At 42.8% G+C, this 23,379-nt stretch overlaps 1 pseudogene; it reads left to right on the forward strand.

Moving 5' to 3' along the window:
* The first annotated feature begins 7,100 nt into the window (after positions 1-7,100).
* LOC134569312 (oocyte zinc finger protein XlCOF6.1-like) lies at positions 7,101-21,186 on the forward strand (annotated as a pseudogene).
* Positions 21,187-23,379: the final 2,193 nt, after the last annotated feature.

Raw genomic sequence — 23,379 nt, forward strand, 5'->3', positions numbered from 1 at the left:
TCAGGACATATGGGGGGGAGGGGGCGGCAAAATGTTTTTTGCCTACGGCGGCAAATATCCTTGCACCGGCCCTGCACACACTGCATTCATACACACACACACTGCACTCGCACACACGCTGCACTCGCACACACGCTGCACTCGCACACACGCTGCACTCGCACACACGCTGCACTCGCACACACGCTGCACTCGCACACACGCTGCACTCGCACACACGCTGCACTCGCACACACGCTGCACTCGCACACACGCTGCACTCGCACACACGCTACACACGCACACACGCTACACACGCTGCACTCGCACACACGCTGCACTCGCACACACGCTGCACTCGCACACACGCTGCACTCGCACACACGCTGCACTCGCACACACGCTGCACTCGCACACACGCTGCACTCGCACACACGCTGCACTCGCACACACGCTGCACTCGCACACACGCTGCACTCGCACACACGCTGCACTCGCACACACGCTGCACTCGCACACACGCTGCACTCGCACACACGCTGCACTCGCACACACGCTGCACTCGCACACACGCTGCACTCGCACACACGCTGCACTCGCACACACGCTGCACTCGCACACACGCTGCACTCGCACACACGCACACACACTGCATTCATTATACACACACACACACTGCATTCATTATACACACACACACACTGCATTCATTATACACACACACACACTGCATTCATTATACACACACACACACTGCATTCATTATACACACACACACACTGCATTCATTATACACACACACACACTGCATTCATTATACACACACTGTAAATAAATATTCAATTAATATATTTTTTTTAGGATCTAATTTTATTTAGAAATTTACCAGTAGCTGCTGCATTTCCCACCCTAGTCTTATACTCGAGTCAATAAGTTTTCCCAGTTTTTTGGGATAAAATTAGGGGCCTCGGCTTATATTCGGGTCGGCTTATACTCGAGTATATACGGTAATTGTATCTCAATCTCTAAATTGAACTTTAATCACATACAGGAGGCTCTTGCAGGGTCTAGCAAACTATTAACATGGCAGGGGATAAGAAAATCTTAATTAAACAGGACTTGCAATAAAGAGCCTAAATAGGGCTCTCTTTACAGGAAGTGTTTATGGAAGGGTGTGCAAGTCACAGGCAGGGAGGTGTGACTAGGGTTCATAAACAAAGCATAGCTAGGATACCTTTCTGCCCAAAAAACGAGTCGAGGCTGCGATTTGAGGGTCAAGTAAGAACTGAGGTCTGGAACACCCAGCCTGCTTTTTATTACAGTCAGGTACAAACAGACCCCTCCCAGGGGGAGGTATAAAATAACCAATAACAGAATAGTACAGCCCCCTGGTGCCCTCCCCTCTGCTTGGGAGATAATTGAGTTTCCTACTGTATCTACTCAATTATCTCCAAGCTAAAACTTATACACTTTTTTATACATTTTTATAACTTTCTCATTTTATCTAGTACATTAATAAAACTTATATTTTTTTGAACAACATAAATTGTGGAACACCATACTCAAATTTCGTGGGAATCCGTCCAGTAGTTCCAGAGATATTAAAAAGTCTCTTTGGACCGACCGCACGCCTGTTTGCAAGCCCAGAAACAGTTCCACAGATTCAGGCTGTGTGGTCGGTCGATGTTTAGCCGGAAAATCGGTAAAGTTCCATCCGAAGCCGGTGTTCGAATATTCGAACGCACTACGGCTTTTGTCGAAGTGTCGAAGTAAATGCGGTTTAAACTTCCGCGGCGGTCGCTAGTCGTGTGGTGATCTATTCCCATAAAAAAGACGACAAAGTTCCCTTCGATGGTTGTTTCGAATGTTCGGCCGGGACTTAGTCTCCGCTGTGGTGTTGAAGGATCGGGAAAGGTACAGGTTACCGCTGACCGCATTCGACTGTATTAAAATGGCCGCCGCCACGTGTTCGACTGTAATGGCGGCCGCTTCGACTACCTCGGTGACTTCGACGGCTTCGGCACTTCGACGGTATTCGAAGTGCCAGTTCAAAGGTTGAAATGCTGTTCCCAAGTAATTAAAGGTACACAATTATAACTAGTGTTTTTGAAACAGTGCTCCCTTTTTGTGGAACACTCTGGCAGACACCGTCTGACCCCTTTTCGGGGCAGACTAAGGCTGTCCAGACCACTGGTTATGCTGGGCTGAGGTCTGTTTGTCTGGACAACCCGTCGGCGTTGCCATTCTGTTTCCCGGGTCGGTAGGTAATGGTGAAATTGAAGGGTTGCAATGATAAACTCCAACGTAATAGCCTGCCGTTATCTCCAGAGACCCGGTTTAGCCACACCAACGGGTTATGGTCGGTGACCAGAGTGAACTCTTGTCCATATAAATAGGGAGTCAATTTCTTTAATGCCCACACCAAAGCCAAACACTCCTTCTCGACTGCTGCATAGCTGACTTCGCGGGGCAGGAGCTTCCGGCTGATGTAGGCAACTGGATGCTCCCCTCCGTCTTCACCTACTTGGCTGAGGACGGCTCCCAGCCCGAACATGGAAGCGTCTGTATGGACGATAAAACGTTTATTAAGAGCTGGGGCCACCAAAGCATTTTTGAGGGCCTGGAAAGCAGTTTCACAGTGGGGAGACCACAGGACCTGTCGAGGTAAGTTTTTCTTGGTCAAGTCAGTCAGGGGTTTGGCAAGTGTGCTGTAGTCTGGTACAAATCGTCTGTAGTACCCTGCCGTGCCCAGGAAGGCTAGAACCTGGGTCTTAGTGATGGGGGTGGGCCAATTGGCAGCAGCTTCTATCTTGGCTGGCTCTGGTCGCTGTTTTCCGCACCCCACCCGGTGACCCAGGTACTGTACCTCGGCCATCCCAAAGTGAAATTTTTCTGGTTTCAGAGTCAGGCCAGCAGCCCGGATCTGATCCAGAACCATTCCTACATGAGCTAAGTGGTCCTCCCAGGACTCACTGTGAATCGCTATGTCGTCCAGGTATGCACAGGCAAAACTCTGGAAGCCATCCAGGAGTCTATCCACCAAGCGCTGGAATGTAGCTGGGGCATTCTTCATCCCAAACGGCATTACCTTAAACTGGTATAAGCCGAATGGGGTGACGAATGCCGACTTAGGGATAGCCTCCGGGGCCAGGGGAATCTGCCAGTAACCCTTGCAGAGGTCAATAGTGGTCAGGTAATTTCCCCTGGCTATACGATCGAGTAGCTCGTCTACCCTGGGCATAGGGTACGCGTCCGTCACTGTTTTTTCATTGAGCCTCCGATAGTCTACACAGAACCGGGTTGTCCCATCTTTCTTGGGTACCAGGACAACCGGGGAGGCCCAGGGACTGTTGGAGCATCTCATCGATCTCCTTCTTCATTCCTGTCCTAACTGCCTCGGGGATGCGATACGGGGGCTGGCGTAAGGGTGTTTGCCCGGGGGTATCTACCTTGTGTGTGGTTAAGGTAGTGTACCCTGGCTTCTGGGAGAAGGCGAGGTGTTTGGACTGGAGGAGTGTATTGAGCTGCTCCCTTTCAGTGGGGCTAAGTCGGTCTCCTATCTGAACCTGGGTTACTACACCTGTGGGGGGACTCTTTTCTAATAGGTCGGGAATGGGTAGACTGTCGGGGTCTTCCTGGGGAGGACAACATACGGCTGTCACGTCTTCCTAAGGTTGTTGTCGTGGCAACTAGCTATGACATAAGTGGTGTCGCCCCGTTTCTCTACAATCTGGTAGGGGCCCTGCCATGATGCTTGCAATTTGTCTGTCTTCACCGGCTTAAGTACGAACACCTTTTGTCCTATGGTAAAGATTCTCCTTCGGGCCCCCCGATCATACCATACCTTCTGTCTTCTCTGGGCCGACTGGAGGTTAGCCTGCACTGATTTGGCTAGTTGCTCCATTCGGTCTCTGAGTTCCAGCACGTATGGCACAATGGGGACACCGTCAGTTTCCGTCTCTCCCTCCCAGTGCTCCCGGATCAGGTTTAGGGGGCCCCGTACCTTTCTTCCGTAGAGCAACTCAAAGGGAGAGAACCCTGTCGTTTCCTGGGGAACCTCCCGATAAGCAAACAGGAGGTGCGGCAGGAAGCGTTCCCAATCTCGGTATTCCTGGGTAAACGTTTTGAGCATTTGCTTGAGGGTCCCGTTGAACCTCTCACAAAGCCCGTTCGTCTGGAAGTGATAGGGGGAACTCAGGAGGGACTTAATTTTGCAAACTTGCCAGAGCTGCTGGGTCAATTCGGCAGTAAATTGGGTGCCTCGATCGGACAGAATTTCTTTCGGAAATCCTACCTGAGAGAACATCTGAACTAGCGCATTAGCTACCGTATCCGCTTGGATGTTAGATAGGGCCACCGCTTCTGGGTACCTGGTAGCGTAGTCCACTACGGTAAGGATGTAGCGCTTACCGGAGGGGCTAGGGGTAGCCAGTGGACCTACTAGGTCGATAGGGACTCTGCTGAAGGGCTCCTCTACAATTGGCATGTTTACTAGGTGTGCTTTAGGGTGATCGCCTCTCCTCCCTACTCGCTGACACACATCGCATGTATTACAATAGGTCCGGACATCCGCGTGTACCCCGGGCCAAAAGAACGTGTGGGTGATGCGGTGTAGGGTGCGGGTTACGGCTAGTTGACCTGCCAAGGGGATGTCGTGTCCTATCTTGAGTATTTCTTGCCGGTATTTGCTGCCCCCTTTTCTCTGTCAAGCGATACAGCTTCCCTTTTTCCCATAAAAAGGTTTCGTTATCTAGCCCGACCCCTCCAGTCTCCGCTCGTATTTCTGTAGCGTCGGGTCGGTCTTAGACTCGGTCTCAAAAGCATCTGGGGTGTCCCAGGGTATGGGACCTAAGGGGTCAGTCCAGGTCGGGGTAAGTCTTACCTGGGTCTCCCGCACTGGTGAGGGTTCTCGCTCCGTCCTAGCTTGTGCTTGGGTAGTCACCGGATGTGCCTCATTATTGTAGGCTGGGGCATAGGCAGAAGTCATGGGGTCCAAATCGTTGCCCATTAGTACTTCAGCCGGTAAATTATCCATTATGCCCACGTTCATGGCCCCTTTCCCCGCTCCCCAATCCAGATGCACCTTAGCGGTAGGAATTTTGTATACACCCCCCCGCCACTCTAACGGCCACGGTCTGTTCTGACCGCTTGTGCTCCGGCACTAAATGACTCTGGACCAGTGTAATGGTAGCCCCCGTGTCTCTTAGACCCACGGTAGAGCGACCCTCGAGTCATACCTTCTGACGATGGTGCTGTCGGTTATCCGAAGCGGCATATACGGGATCCGCTTCGTGAAGTGGTCCCAAATACTCCTCCATAGGGGCCTCTTGGTTAACACAGAGTGCCCTGGCAGAACGAGATGGCCCAGGAGGGTAGTTATAATTCTGAGAGGATTGAGGTGCATTAAGAAGACCGCTTGCCATGAAGTGTCCTAGCTGTTTGCATCGATGGCACGTTAATCGTGGTCGGTCAGAGGAGTTGCTACTGGTTGGTCCCGAGTACCGTACGGGCCCCACAGGTACCGGAGCTCGGAAATCGGTGCGAGGAGCTGTGCGGTAAGTGTCTTTGTGTTCGACTCTTGCCGGAGTTTGGTAGTTTACAGGTTCGTGGAGACGGGAGTCGTAATGTTCATCGGCTAATTTGGCTGCTTCTTCCAGGGTAGCTGGTCGTCTGTCTCGCAGCCATTCCTTTCCCTGCTGCTCCATGCCATTATAAAAATGTTCTAACAAGAATAGTTGTAAAATTTCTTCGGCAGTCACAGCTTTACTTCCGTTCATCCAGTGATTTACCGCTCTCCTCATTCGGTGCGCCCATTCTATATGGGTATCATCGGGCTTCTTCTTGGTGCTACGAAATTGTCGGCGATACGTGTCAGGAGTTACAGCGTATTGCCGCAACAGGGTGTCTTTGACCAGCGTATACTGGGTCACTTCTTCAGTACCCAGGGTCCGGAACGCTTCCAGTGCTCGCCTGGATAGTTTCCCGGACAGTATCGTGGGCCACTCTCTGTTGGGAATCTGGTGCAGTGCGCATTGCCGTTCTAAGTCCACCAAGTACTCATCAATTCCTGTCTCGCTCTCCAGGAAGGGTCTAAAAACCGCATAGGGTATTTTTGGCCTCTCGCTGTTGTCTACATGAACGATTACCTGGGGAGCTTCAGCGTTGCGGTGTGCGGTCACTAGGCTGAGCTCGTGGGCTCTAGCCTTCTGTATGTCCTCGTCTGCTTCGGCCATCAGTTACCGTACCAGTTCCACGGAGGGGTTCGGCCCATATAGTGCGAGCCTCTCCCGAACCATCCTGGCCTTTTCGTCACTACTCGTGGTCGGGGTTTCTGCCATCGTGAAGCTCTGATCCATTTCGATCAGCTCCCTTCTCGGACGGTTGCTGGCGTACCCCCCTCTGCTTTAGAGTAAATCCTTTAGGGTCGTACATTTCAATTTGTCATAAGCGCTCTCCATCTGTTCAGTATCTCTCCTAGGAACTCCAGTACAATCCCGCCGCTGCCACCAAATGTTACGGTTGCCTCCAGGCTGGCTGGAAGTTGGACCGCTTGGATAGTCTGGATCCCAGATTGGAGAGCGGGAGAGAAGCCGCTTCGAGTAGACGACCCAAGGAACCTGCAAGTGTAGAACAATCCCACTAGCTCTGGTATAGCTAGGACACTCTTTTCCCCACAAAACGAGTCGAGGCTGCGATTTGAAGGTCAAAATCAGAACTGGCTTTAATGACACAGGGCAGCGTTATTAATGCAAACGTCCCCGGTCCAGGGACAGCCCCCTCTGGACCGGGTGGAATGCCGGCACAATGCATACAGTCAACCAATTACAGTACACTGCATCGTTTGAAATTAGTCCCCACCCATCTTGGAGATAATGATTCCAACGGTTAAGGTGGCTCAATTATCCCCACAGGCCCAAAATCCCACGTGTAATGTCAACAGGTAAAAACAGTATAAAATACATAAATGCAACATTTTACCTGGTATCCCTCACATTCTACCCATCGTCAGATAGCTCAGGTCTGAGCGCATCATCTATACGAATAGCACTCAGACCTCCCGAATAGCATAGCCAGTCTCCTGCATACAAGTTCTTTTGTGTGTCCTTTGTCCCGAACACGAGATGGCCATGTTTTCAGGTGCGACAATAGGCAGCGGGACTTCGGAGCCAACTCATGGAACTAATCACGGCCGGAGTTGCACACGAATCCCCGCTCTCCAGCTGGATGTTGTTGCTGTTCGGTATACGAAGGTAGACCGCCGTGAAGGGGCACTTGACTTGCGGTTAACTGCAACATTCCACATTCTAATTGAGGCCACATGCCAGGTTGTAGGTGGTCCCCGTTCGTGACTCGGTCGGTAGTTTCAACATCGGGAGATAAGGCACGAATGGATATATCCCGGGGCCGTCAATTAGTCTGCTGTTAACCGCAAACTGCAACTCCCTGGGTGATCAATTGGCGGCACACTTTCCCAGCCGGGTGGTCGGCCATTCGGTAGTTGAAAAGGTGACTGGGGTTAAGTGGCGGCACACGCCAGGGGCCGGGTGGTCTGTTGTTCGTTTCCCGAACCGGGGTAAATATAATCCATTCGGGAGATAGGTGCAAAAATCCAAGTACCGAAGCCATAGTATCATAAAGGAACAAACATAATCCTTGTCCGTAACAGTTTTGTAACATATACTTCCAGCCGCGGGGGAGGGAGACCGACTGTCTCCACTCCCAATTCACAGTCCTGCTGCTGGGGAAAGGAGACTGGGTGGTCAATTGACAGCACACGCTTGTTAAGCCGTGGCTTCTGGGTGGTAGATTGGCGGCGCACGCCAGCTTCTGGGCGGCCACTTGACAGCGCCTTCCGGCTCCCCACGGCTCTGGTGAGGCTAATAGAAGACTAAATCTACCGAACGGCTGTGCAGAAAGGCATGAATAAACCTTTCTGCGCAGTAAAATTAACTGTTTAACTGCCGGTCCATAATCCAAAGGCAGCAGGCAGGCAACCAGGCTACTCCAATGCAATGTGGCGAGATTGGTCTCGTCACACCTAAGTGGTTTTTTTTTTGTTTTTATTTGTTATGTCCAGTATTTTTAACCCCTTCAGGACGGAGTCAATAGTGCACGTTCTGATCAAAACAAAACGTAAACAAAAACTAGAATTTGCGCTATGTCTGTTCACCCGTAGTTCCCCTCTTTCAAATTATATGCACCCACACTTATTATATATCATTTTGTTCAGGAGAAACAGGGCTTTAATTTATCATTAACTATTCATATATGGAACATAATTTATTAGGAATAAAATTTTAAAAAAATGTGAGAAAATAAGATTTTTTTTAAAATTTGCATTTCCGTCTGACATTTTAACTGTGAATGTCATAATACTTACTTTTACGTTTTACTGCAAAAAAATGCACATATTTGTAATCTGCGATGTGTCACGAGTACAACAGTACTCCCCATTAACTGGTTTTATGTTGTTTTGGAAAGTTACAGGGTCAAATATAGAACATTACATTTTCAAATTGAAATTTTCCAGATTAGTAATGTTACCTTTGAGACGGTGTGGTTGCCCAGGAATGAGAATTACCCCCATAATGACATAGCATTTGAAAAGGTAGACAAGCCAAGGTATTGAAAGTGGGGTATGTTTAGTCTTTTTTAGTAGCCACTTAGTCACAAACACTGGCCAAAGTTAGCGTTCATATTTGATTTTGTGTGAAAAAAGCAAAAAACAAATATTTGGCCAGTGTTTGTGACTAAGTGGCTACTAAGAAAGACTGGACATACCCCACTTGCAATACCTCGGGTTGTCTACTTTTGCAAATGATATGCCATCATGGGGGTAATTCTCATTTCTGGGCTACCATACGCTCTCAAAGGCAACATAACCAATCTGGCAAGTTTAAATGTGAAACAAATGAAATGCAAGCCTTATATGTGACTCTCTAACTTTCCAAAACACCATAAAACCTGTACATGGGGGGTACTGTTATTCTCGGGAGACTTCACTAAACACAAATATTAGTGTTTTAAAACAGTAAAACATATTACAACAATAATATAGACCATAAAAGTGCAGTTCGCTTGTAATAAATGCGAAAAACGTCACTTTTACTTAAAATATCATCGTTGTAATACAATTTACCAGTTTGAAACACGAATATTTGTATTCAGCGAAGTCTCCCGAGTAAAACAGTACCCCCTATGTACAGGTTTTATGGTGTCTTGGAGAGTTACAGGGTCAAATATAGTGCATGCAAATTAAATTCTCTTCACTTTCTCCCTGTGTTGTCAGGCATGTCAATCAAATTTTAATTAACCAAATCACATAATTACGTTAAAAGATTATTTAAATATACACGTGGAATTTTAATATATATGCATTTATAGGTATTTAAATTCTACGTGTATACTAATGTAATCTTTTTTTGTAATTATATGTATTTATATATATATATATATATATATATATATATATATATATATATATATATATATATATATATATATATATATATATATATATATATTATATTTGCGGTTATTTGTATTTTATATATAGATATATATATATATATATATATATATAGAATGTCATTCTAAGTGTATTTTGTTACCGATATAACGGAAAATTCCTTCATACTTACCGTAAATTTCTTTTTCTGATCATTATTCATGGCAGCATTTACTCATGGGTTAGCTCCTCCCCTCACAGCAGAAAGGACAGGAAACAGAACTCTGAAACTGGTATATATAGATCCTCCCCCTACCCATCAGGCAGTCTTTGTAACTAGCTTCACCTCCTATAGTATATGGGTGGGACCGTAATGCTGCCATGAATAATTATCAGGAAATGAAAATTACGGTAAGTATGAAGGAATTTTCCGTTTTCCTGACCATTATTCATGGCAGCATATACTCATGGGGAATACCCAAGCAATACATATAGAGGGAGGGACAGAGTTCAAAAACAGCCAATAGCTATAAAACCATTATTGAGCTGTATAAATCGTAGAAGACTTTACAAAGCCAAACAAGAATCAATAGGAAATTGTCATAAAATCTGCTCAGACAAGACAATTTCCCCTAGAGGCTGCAAGGTCAGGAACCTCCTGGCATTCAATATCTGAAATATCCTGAATAGATAGTCAGATAGGAATTAAGGCCATAATAGCATAAGCCAGAGAAGGAAAATGTTACTGATACAAAACCAAATAGCTATCAAATCAAAACCTCAACAACTTCCAGAGATCATACTGGAACAAGCCGATAATGCCGGATGAGAACGGACACACCATGCTATTAAACATGGGGAGAATTACACTGAGAATCTTACTACTTTCTGGATGTATTTATTAAATACGGTTCACACCGCTTCCTCTTGCCTTGTGAACTACTTACCTGAAGATACAGGAACAAATCAATATCTGCCTGTCAGAAAGAGGCAGAGCCAAGTAGAGAAATAAGAGTCGGTTATTAAAACGATGCAACAATGACCCGATGTTGGTAAATTCAGATTCACAATCCAGTGGATGAATTGATACAGCAATGATCAGTCACAGGAGAGGAATAAACTAATAACATTACTAGGCAAAGGCAAGAAGAATCATACACAGATTAGTTGAGGAAAAAAGATATCGGTATGAACCATAGAATTTGTGGCAACTAATAATTTATAAGGAGGCCAACCATGCCAGTACCTATATTTGTAAATAGTACAGATTATGCCAAACAGTTTAATCACATTTATTAGAGAGAGACTGTTGTGCAACATAAGTAAGAAATACATATACATATATCTATATATACACACACATATGAGGCGAGATACTGATGGGAAGGTGGTAACCAGAGGCACATTATACATTGTGGCAACAGACACACAATATGCAGGGTAGTAGAAGATATTCAGTTATTCTTATGAGAACAACAAACACATACTTACTCTTACCTTATCTTCAGACAGTGAAGAAGGACTTATGGCAGAGCCTATGGTGATAATAAGCAGCTTGTTATATCTGCAAGATATCAACGCCAATCCAAACATATAATCCACAGGTATTAAATCAATGCCATGTTAAGAGTGACCGTAACTTATACAGATCCAGGTACAGAGAACATGAAAAACATATCAGTCAAATGTTTGTCATTAATAAGTTGCATCACATTACATTATGCAGGATGAATCAACCACTTAAAGCCACATGTTGGTTGTAATTCCAGATATAAGGACACCTAGAATAAACCCCATGAATATCAGAAGAGAGGTATGAAATGGAACTACCTGTTTAGGGATTTCCTCTATAGTTCAGGCAGCAGGTGAATTTTACCTGAAATAGCAAACCTGGTAGAAAGGACTGGGGACTGGAAAGACCTTAAAATACGTGTAATACACCAGTATCAAAGTTACCTGAGCATATGAGCCTAAAAGAATACCTTTATTGCAGGAAGGAATTTTTAATGTTCCCCCTCACAACAGGGGAATTGGGCAGAAGTTTCTGATCATTAACTCATTAAGAACCAAAAGCATGCCACACCTGACATATCCGAAAAGGGCTTGCCAGACTTCCAGGACCCCAAGGGATAAAAGAGAGTAAGATTTATGCTTTAAGGAAATTAATTCAGATTTAAAGACTAAAAGGTTATGACCAGGTGAGAGAAAAAAACAATATTAACAGCTTTTAAATCAGGTAATGGCTTCAGCGTTACCTACTTGTGAGATCAATAATAGCCCAATTTGTACTCTTGCAACTAGTATGATCTACTTAGCTGTGAATTAGTAATCAGCATATATCTAAAGGTAAAACACTGACAACAATTGAAAAAACATTCCCTATCTTGGACAGAGAGGAGAGGATACCTGGTAATAGAAAACATTTTGTCTCATGAATAATTACATAGATGTGCACACACACACACAAAAAAAATAATAATATTGATTCTGTGAAACAGTACCATTCTTCATTTTGGAAACACAGGTCTCCTTCTCTCCCAGGAGAGGCCCTCAGACAGGTTCAGTAACACCTGCAGTAACACCTGCAATCTACCTGAAGTGGTAAAAATGTGTTAATTGCTTATCCTGAAACACCTGTGGGAGAAGGAATCTAATACAAAGCCAGCAGCAGTATGTTCCCTTATCTACTTCATTTAAAAAAACTGAAATAGAAAATCCACAGTAGGCAATAATTACTTACCCAGTATACTAGTCCATTTGTATTTGCTAGAACTGGGCAGTGCTACATTTCAGCGCAAAACAGACCTTAGATCATTCGTATATACTAAATCTACCAATGCCGTATATAAATTGGGGTTATATAATAATACCAACCTGCATACAGATTATATGAATCACATACATTGTGAGAGTTACTAACAGCACCTTATGCCCAGATATATCAGTTACATATACGGAGTCTGTTTAAACAGTAATCATACATAGCCTACCTCCGCTATATATAGTGACACTATGCCTGCACCCATATTAAGATTATATGAGTGAGATAAATTGAGGCTGTGTTTTAACAGAACTTCATACACATATTACACCACTCACATATACTGAGGTTGTGACTCACAACCCACACATAGAACTGGTATTAGCTTGGATTCATATAGCGGATGTGCCCTATATCATTCCCATATATTGTGTTTCCACTAATACATCAATCATATAGGGAACAGATACACTGAAGCAATGTCTCATATAGAGCATGTAGAGGACATATACTGAGGCTGTGTTTCCACCGCGACTCAGAGCATACAAAGAACACACACTGAGGCAGAGTCCTCAGATCAACTCATACACAGCCAATATAGTGGGTACAAATACTAAGGCTGTGTCCCCACAGCAACTCACACAGAGCATCTTTATTGTAACTCACACAGAGCCTATAGTGGGTACATATACCGAGGCTGTGCTCTCATAGCAACTAACACCTAGAGCATATAATGGATACATACACTGATGCCGTGTCCCAATAGTAACACACAGAACATATAGCGGACATACACACTGAGGCCGAGTACTCATAGCAACTCCCATAGAGAGCACATAATGTATACACATACTGAGGCTGTGTACACACAGTAACTCATACATAGAGCATATAGTGGATACATATACTGAGGCCGTGTCCTCACTGTAACTCATACATAGAGCATATAGTGGATACATACACTGAGGCTGTGTCCTCACAGAAACCCATACATAGAGCATATAGTGGATACATATACTGAGGCCGTGTCCTCACTGTAACTCATACATAGAGCATATAGTGGATACATACACTGAGGCTGTGTCCTCACAGAAACCCATACATAGAGCATATAGTGGATACATATACTGAGGCCGTGTCCTCACTGTAACTCATACATAGAGCATATAGTGGATACATACACTGAGGCTGTGTCCTCACAGAAACCCATACATAGAGCATATAGTGGATACATATACTGAGGCCGTGTCCACACAGTAACTCATACATAGAGCAAATAGTGGATACATACACTGAGGCTGTGTTCTCATAGTAACTCCTATAGAGAGCATATAGAGGATACATACACTGAGGCAATGTCCTCACAGTAACTTATACATAGAGCCTATAGTGGATACATATACTGAGGCTGTGTCCCCACAGTAACTCATACATAGAGCATATAGTGGATAAATATACTGAGGCAGTGTCCTCACAGTAACTCATACATAGAGCCTATAGTGGATACATATACTGAGGCTGTGTCCCCACAGTAACTCATACATAGAGCATATAGTGGATACATATACTGAGGCAGTGTCCTCACAGTAACTCATACATAGAGCATATAGTGGATACATATACTGAGGCAGTGTCTTCACCGTAACTCATACACAGAGCATATAGCGGACAAATACACTGAGGCTATGTCCCCACAGTAACCCATACCTAGAGCATAAAGTGGACACAAATACTGAGGCCGTGTCCTCATAGCAACTCATACGTAGAGCATATACCGGACACACACTGTTCATACATTAGAGCATGTAGTGGAAACATACCGATGCTGTATCACCACCAGTTCATGAACAGATACTGAGGCCTGGTGGTCTCCTGTGCAGCATATTCTTCCACTGTCTGCAAAAGCCTGCTAATTTGTGATAATGCACAGATAACAGCAATCAATGCCACATACCTTGATAGAAACAAGTGTGTGTGTGGCCTCGGAGCTAGGTTTTTCAAAACCTGTTATATACATATGTGTACTTTAAACAGACACCCAGGAAGGTTCTCTTACCTTGGATATTCCTCTGTCACCAGGCTGTGGAATTCCAGCAGACTTTATACAGCCAGGATATCCATTATTAGCACTCTTTTTCACAGCGTCTCATTGCATTATCAGCACTCCTTTGCAAAATGTCTCCTTCCATTATCAGCACTCTTTTTTGCATTATCAGCACTACTTTGCCCAATGCATACTTGTATTATCAGCACTCTTTTGGGTACATATACCTGCACCAAACATCTTTATATAAACTTACCTAGATGCTCACCACACAAATCTCCTAAATGTGACCTATTTGTTAGAAGGAAGCCTAAAATAAGCAGCTGGGAGGGACTGAAAGAACAGAGACCCAGGTGCCTATACTAGTTTTAATCTAAATTACTAATGCACTTACCTGAACTGTTGCAGGCCTGTGTTTCAGCTGCAAAATGGGGATTTGAACAACTGACAGCCTAAACTGTTTAAACTATAGGCTTCCATCTGTACCCCATATGCCGTCCATCATCACCATACAAGGTGGAACACAAAAGGTATACCCCGGCAGTCACAACTCTGTTGGGCCTCATGTATGCAGTGTACCGCTGTCAACCCTTCAGGGAGAGTGATAGGTTAGACTCCTGATTGCTGAAGGAGGTACCCAGGCTGGCAACTCCTACACATGTGCTGTTTGCTGGGTCTTCAGGGATAAAGTCTTAGACTCAACTGGGCCTCATATATGCAGAACTCTTACCGGTATGCCTTTTGTTTGCTGGGCTTCATGTAGACAGTAGATCACATACATCCCCTTAAGGGGTACCCAAGCTGGCCTGTTGCTGGGTCTTCAGGGATAAGAGGCTGAACCCTGGCATGCAGTGGACCATTTTCATCCCTTTCAGGGAGAGGTTGGGTCCGACCCCCGGTCACTAAAGGGGGTACCCAGGGTAGCAACTTTTCATCTTAGTGCGTATTGCTGGGTCTTCAGGGCTTAGAGGCTGAACCCTGGCATGGCTACAAAAATATTGCCTGGTGAGCATAAAAGAAAAATCTAGGCCTGCATAAGCAGACTCCTTCCAAACTGCTTGTGAAGGACAGGAAAAAAGACTGCCTGATGGGTAGGGGGAGGATCTATTTATACCAGTTTCAGAGTTCTGTTTCCTGTCCTTTCTGCTGTGAGGGGAGGAGCTACCCATGAGTATATGCTGCCATGAATAATGGTCAGGAAATATATATATTAATAACAAAATACAGTTAGAATGAAATTACATATGCATATATAATTTATATTAAATTTTGTTTCAATATTTTATTTATTTATTTTATTATTTTATTTATTTATTATTTTAATTATACGTATTTATATAAAATATATATATGTACATCTTTTATATATATAATATATATACATATTATATATATGTAATGTCATTCTAAGTGTATTTTAATATTAATATATATATATATATATATATATATTGGTAACAAAATACACGTAGAATGACATTCTATATATATATATTAATATATTTAATTTATTTTTACACATGTTTAATTTTTTTTTTACTTTCCTACCAGCAGGGGGACTGACTGATATTTCAGACAGCCCCCCTGCTGGCAGATCCATAGCCAGCTATAGGGGGCTATGTGATCGCCTCGTTTGCCGGAGGGGGGCTGCCTGGGCTGTCAGGCAGCCCCCCAGAAGAGGATCGCGGCGGAGGTGAGTACAGGGGCTCAAAGCCGTTACGACGTTCCATGCCGCCGCAACGGCTTTAAAGCCCTTTTAATGCGGGACGGCATGGAACGTCGTAACGGCATTAAGGGGTTAAGTAGCCACTTAGTCACAAACACTGTCCAAAGTTAGCATTAAAATTTGTTCATTAAATTTTTCGCACACAAACAAGTGTAAATGCGAACCGTGGCCACCCACTAGTATTTCCCTCTCGTAATCATCACCTCACTTAAAACATAAAACCTTGACTCCCAGGTTAGTTTTCCCAGACACAGTTTACTGAAATGTGCTTATGTTTCTTTTTTTTCCTTTATTTTTGGTGGAAAAGATGAAATAACAGACTTTCATGCTTTGTCACATCAGCGTTGGCATGTACCATCATAAACAAGATTCAACAATTGTGCCATAAGAATTAGTTGCACATTTTTTTTTTTATAAAGTTAAGCGTTGCAAAGGATTGATAGCACGTTTAGCGTAATAACAAGCTTGCGTGTATTCATATTTAATATGCATTTAATCCAGGATAATTACGTGTTAGCTGCTGTTGAGTGTGAGCGAGGCTAGTGTTGATCAGAGAGGATAGACAAACATTGCTAACAATAAGCCTACCGATTAACTTTTATATATGATTTATATATGCTAGTAGTTTTAAACTGTGAGTATACTTGGAGAGTATTTAAACTAGGCAGTGAACAACACAAGTTGTGTGTGTGTGTGTGTGTGTGTGTGTATAAAAGAAACCAGGAGGGCTGCACTCACCTAAACATGCATACATTATAGGGTGCTGCTGGGGCCAAAATATACAAAATACAGAATCCAGCTCACTCGCTTATCTACTAAACAGTGATTTCAAATCTTAGAGATTGTAATAGTTTTATTTAAAAACACCTCACCTTGGCAAAAAATGATGGGGGTTTAGTTACATTATATGATCATACATTGCATAAGCCTGCCAACTATGTCAAAGTACCCCATATTCGGCAGGTCCTATCCTAGTAGCAGCCTAATGCTTGCTCTTATGAGATTAATCCACTGACTTGGGAAATACTTCCTTACTGGGACTCACCTCCAAGGGACTGAAACTACAGGAGCCAGCCTCTCCTCGGATCCAGTAGCCTTTATGGGTCGTAGTGGTAGGTAGTTGTAATCGCTGTAAAGCTTAAATTACTGGCTTAAACGTTTGTATTTTGCAGGAGCCGAGCTCTCCTGCGACCGTCCATCTTGGCGGCCCAGCCCCGCCCCCCCAACTTATGTATTTTAAACCAATAATCTCTGTACGAATTGAGCATGTATTTTCACTTCTGTGCATTGACAATAAATAAAGAATATAAAAAGACATTTTTATATATATAACCCTCTAAATATTGGATTATATCAAGTTATATAACTGTAATGTTTGCAATTAATGTATACGTAAACATGTGTATCCTTGTCTGTAACTTGATTTCGAAGACTATTCATTTGCTAAATTAGCCCTCTTCTCACATTCTTGTGTGAGGGTAGCTTAAACCTATCTACAGAAGAGGTTTATATTAAACATACCAAGTTTATAGGCAGCCTAGTCTAAGTGCACACAAAGTTTAATTGACACTTCTTCCTGTGAATAAAAGCGAAAATAAGTAAATCAGACATTCAGTTCGTGGTATTGATCTCATTAATTGTGAACTGTATAACTAAGATCCTGGCCTAATACGTCTGACAAAATGCCACGCAGAACTTGGGAAATAAAAAATATAATAGTAAAGTACTATTAGGTAATAAAGTAGTTATCAACTGTTCTGCAATCACCTGGTGATTTAAATTGAAATAAAAGATCACATAAAAGTAAAAGTGAATATAAAAAAGAAACCTTATTTCACCAAGGCCAAGTAGCGCACAATGTAGACAAGGAAGCGTAGAGGAAGCGTAGGGCAAGCTCCTGGGATAATGATTTCACAGAAACCACTCCCAAAGACTGATATTTATAAGGCAGCATGGGGTTATAGGAAAAAATAATAATAATCATGGCATTAAACATGAAAACATTTAAATAAAGATTCTCTTTAACTCCCAGTACATTTCCACAGGCAGGTCAATTCAGTTCTCTACTACAATTTCAATATCACACCCTTCCAGTGAATGCGGTTAAAACTAATAGTGATTTAGAAAAGGTATTAGATACTTTGCACAACCTTCTAGTGGAAAGAATAGTAGCTAACTGAAATTATGTGCTGCATATGTCTAGAATGTATGTGAAATACACTGTGTGAAGAAATCACTCTCTATATAAAATATTTCTTCCCTATTCACTCGGTAGATTTAACTACTGAACAAAGACCACCCCCCTGGCTCATTAAACTTCAAAGACTGCTTCAATTGTACACTCTATCTGTGCGGCCAGCGTTCGTTCTACTGGCTGAGAAAACCGCGGCCATCTTTTTTCAGGCGAACAAAGGCAGCGGGACTTGGTCGTCGAGTGTCTGGAACTAAAATCGGACACTCGACTTCCCGAACACCGGTCTCAAACAAACGAACGCTGGATTTATATTTCCCGAATAGCTAGAAGAGCGCTATTCGGTACTTTTGTGAATTTGAATGAGGGGAACAATCACTGCTAAGAGCCAGGGGAATCCATTTGTGGAATTGTTTGGTTTTTAATCCCTTTACTGAATAGACCGGCAAAACCTCCCAAACTCCTGGAACTGTTTTGGGCAGCCAGCTCATGGTTAGCCGGTCACAAAGGACTTCCACACTTTTTGAGAACCCCTGAACCGATCTGGGTGAAATTTGAATGTTGGTCACCCTGATCGGGGCTATCAGGGGACATATTTGTGGGGATACCCCATGTATAAAGGGGTGTTCTGAATATTGGGGAAAATTGTGATTTTTCTGCCTGGAGACAATCAAGTTATTACTTTATCAGACTTGATTATCTCCAGGGCTAGGGAAGGGAATTGTATGTTTTTACTGTAACTGATTGGTTATACTGTGTCCTTCCCTGTGGGATGTCCCCTTGCATGGGGACTTGTATAAAAGCCTGTGTGTGGTCATTAAAGCCAGTTCTGTTCTACCCTTCTTCTTGACTTCGGCTGATGTTTGGTGATTCGTATGCTTTATTAAGGGAATTATCTTATAAAGCTATTTGTATTCGTATTGATTTCATCTATTTCATCTATCAAACAGAGAGCTATATTCACTGATGCTCTGTTGGTTCGGGAGGAAACTACCGAATGAGGATTAAATATACTAGGTTTCCTTACACATTGTATGTGTAATCTGTTCCGCAAGCATACATTTAGATAAGTAAGGGACTAAATGTAATTGTGCAAAGCAAATTAAACGAAGTATGAGCATACATAACTGATAGTGAAATGAATTAAAACACACAAAATAATGTTTACGGTCCATCTCAATAATACCTCATGGTCGTATTTCTTATGTCATGAAAATATTGGTCCTTTTTTCTAAGTATGGTAAATGATAAATAATTTATAGTGACAGATTTTCTTTAACTCCAAGTATATTTCTTTCAGGGTTTTTTGTCAGCAGCGGTTATTCTGAAAATCGTGACCAGAACTGGAATATACTAAGAAAGATGAAGAACTATTTCAATAAAAAGAACAAGGATTCAAAACCTTTCTCATGTTCTGAATGTGGAAAATGTTATAAATATCCATCAGATCTTGTTACACATAAGAGAACTCACACAGGAGAGAAACCTTTCTCATGTTCTGAATGCGGAAAATGTTATAACTATCACTCACATCTTGTTACACATAAGAGAACTCACACAGGAGAGAAACCTTTCTCATGTTCTGAATGTGGAAAATGTTTTATTCGGCACGAGCAGTTTGTTAGACATCGGAGAACTCACACAGGAGAGAAACCTTTCTCATGTTCTGAATGTGGAAAATGTTTTATTCGGCACGAGCATCTTGTTAGACATCAGAGAACTCACACAGGAGAGAAACCTTTCTCATGTTCTGAATGTGGAAAATGTTTTATTCGGCACGAACATCTTGTTACACATCAGAGAACTCACACAGGAGAGAAACCTTTCTCATGTTCTGAATGTGAAAAATGTTTTAAACAACACTCAGGTCTTGTTGCACATCAGAGAACTCACACAGGAGAGAATCCTTTTTCATGTTCTGAATGTGGAAAATGTTTTAAACATCCCTCAAATCTTCTTGGACATCAGAGAACTCACACAGGAGAGAAACCTTTCTCGTGTTCTGAATGTGGAAAATGTTTTAACAGTCACTCAACTCTTGTTGTACATCAGAGAGCTCACACAGGAGAGAAACCTTTCTCATGTTCTGAATGTGGAAAATGTTTTATACAACACTCAAATCTTGTTGTACATCAGAGAATTCACACAGGAGAGAAACCTTTCTCGTGTTCGGAATGTGGAAAATGTTTTAACCATCACTCAACTCTTGTTTTACATCTTAGAACTCACACAGGAGAGAAACCTTTCTCATGTTCTGAATGCGGAAAATGTTGTAAAAGTCGCTCAGGTCTTGTTAGACATCAGAGAACTCACACAGGAGAGAAACCTTTCTCGTGTTCGGAATGTGGAAAATGTTTTAAACATCACTCAAGTCTTCTTGGACATCAGAGAATTCACACTGGATAGAAACCTTTCTTGTGTTCTGAATGTGGAAAATGTTTTAACCATCATTCATATCTTGTTTTACATCAGAGAACTCACACAGGAGAGAAACCGTTCTCATGTTCTGAATGTGGAAAATGTTTTACCTACAAAGCAGACCTTGTCTGTAGAGATGTCCCGAACAGTTCGCCAGGAACTATTCGCTGGCGAACATAGCTTGACACCGATTGAAAAAGCCATCAAGGCGAAACGCGTCTCGGAACCAGCCACAGGATTTGACTTTTATTATCTATTACCATTTATTGTTTTTATTGTGTATTTTATATTGAATAAATCCCCTTTTTTTTTTTACTTCAATTTGACCTGTGGAATTCTGCATTCGACATTCCAAGTCCCTACTACATCTAAAGAAGGGTATGTGTCCTCTGAAAGACACAAGTGCTGTGTAAACTTAGAGCCAAGTTCTAGGCTCTAGAAAAGGTGAGCAGGGTCAAATTTTACTCAATGATGACGAAATTGCATATGTTCGCCCGCCACGGCGACCGCAAACAAGCTATGTTCGCCTGCGAATAGTTCTGGCGAACTGTTTGGGACATCTCTACTTGTCTGTCATCAGAGAACTCACACAGGAGAGGAACCTTTTTCATGTTCTTGACGGATATGTTTTAGGCAGCACTCGAGTCTTTTTAGACATCTGAGAACTCACAGGAGAGAAATCTTTCTCATGTCCTGAATGTGGGAAATGTTTTGTCAGTAATCCAGATTTTGTTAGATATCAAATAATCCACACAGGAAAAAAATCTCTAAGATTTTATGATACATATATTGATTAAAATGGTAAAATATATTGTATTTGGATCAACAGAAAGAACAGGTGTGAAAAACACAGATCTTGATGGACACGTCTTTTTCCAGCCTATGTAACTATAATGTGAATGGTTGTCATTCTAAAAATCATTTAAAAATTTGTTTACCATCCAGTATCTCACATTATAGCAAAGCATTACTCATACAAACACAATAAATAATAACTGTAGTAGTCAATGTCAGTGTAAGAATTATGCATAGGTATTGTGATTGTGATAACTCTGAAGAGCCCCTCTTTACGTCCCTCCCCTATAGTATTACTGTTTTAATTTGAAAACTACTGTACTTTCCATGCTAAACGCTTGCTTAGTATGTTTGTTTTTGTTAGTTAGTTATTAAACATATTGTTTAGTTAATTGATGTTTCCCATTTATGACTGTCACTTAATTGTTCTTTCTCTCCCATGCCTTTCCACCCATAATAGTAGTTTTATTTAAACCTAGACTCTCTTACAGCTGTTCACCCAAACAACAGCATTCATAAGTTAACTTTGGGACTGAGAGCTAACAAGTCTTGCAGTCAAAACAATACAGTAGCATTTTATTTTTGGAAGATCAAGTGCCTCAAAACCCATCTATTCAGACTATCCTGTGGCATCCAAAAGTAACTGTTACTTCACAAATACATTTTTGCTCAACTTTTACCCTCCAATTCTGGTACTCCCCTCACCCCTAACCCACACACACACACACACACACACACTCTCTTTATTATTGTGTATTTGTACCCATAATCCTCTAGATTTAAAGCTCTTTCAAGCAATGTCCTTATCAACCTATTGGTTTTGTAACAATGTGTAATTGTCTCATTTATTGTTAAATTTCTCTGTGACGAAGTGCCCTTCGCCACTTGGTCCTGGAGAGGCTTGCTTGCCTGCCTCCTCCCCTGTGACTATGGCCCTGGAGTGTATGGCACTTTAAGAATGCTATTTGGGCCTATGGACTTTTATTGGACTGTTTATGGCCCTTTAAGAACAGTCTGTGGGCACCTTGTGACTTTGGTGTGCAATGCCTCTTTAAGACTATGGTCCCTGGAAGATATTGCCTGTTAAAAACTCTATTAAAAAACTATTCTAGCTTATTGGATTTTGAAACACTCTTTTTGCCCCCTTTGAATCCATGGGAACGTGTGGCTCTTCCCCTCCCCCTGCTCCATTGTTCTCCAGCAGGGCGTTGTCCCAGAGACACTGCCAAACCAGTTGGAACTGGCTGCTTTGTTAAAATATGACTTCCACTTAACCGATTCAAGTGAATTTTGGATATGTTTGTCCCCAAATTATGCTGGTTATAACAGTTTTATATTTCTGTATCATATAAAATCACAAAGTTATAAAAAAATACATAAAAAAATTAACTTTTCAGCTTGGAGATAATTGAGTAGATACAGTTAATTAACTCAATTATCTCCTCAGCAGAGGGGAGGAATTTACTGGAACTGCTGGGTGTGTTTCTGTTGTCCCATTGTGTTTGGCTGCTGTTACTGTATTGTTGGTGCCCCACAAGGTCCAGTGGGTGGGCCTAACCTGTAAAATTCTGCATAAAAGCAGCAATAAAGGCTCAGACGAGTCAGTTCTTCACCCTTCAAAAAGTAGCTGTGTCTCGTTATTGGAAGGGAATCTGCAGCTTAATCACTTTTAAGAGCTGTTCCTGTTACGCTCTCCTGGAGGAGAGGTCTTCCCCACACAGTCCTGGATGCTGGTGGTTCATACTCTGTAGAAGGAAGAGGTCAGAAGCTGATCCAGGGTGGAAGGAAGACGTTGAGACTCCAGTCAAGCTAAGGCGGTTGTGGAGTCTGCAGTGGTTGTGGTGTCTGGTGCGGTGCTTGTGGTCCTCGGCGCAAGCTAGGAAGCGTCCATCGACGGAGGGTACTCGGTCGGAGTACAAGGAGCTCCGGTACACTCTCTTTAGTAATATTGTATAGCACTGTGAAACAAGGTAGTTCTATGTAATTGCCAATACAAATAGTACTTTAATTGTTTCTA

This window comes from Pelobates fuscus, chromosome 7, assembly GCF_036172605.1.
Source record: "Pelobates fuscus isolate aPelFus1 chromosome 7, aPelFus1.pri, whole genome shotgun sequence".
NCBI classification, from domain to species: domain Eukaryota; kingdom Metazoa; phylum Chordata; class Amphibia; order Anura; family Pelobatidae; genus Pelobates; species Pelobates fuscus.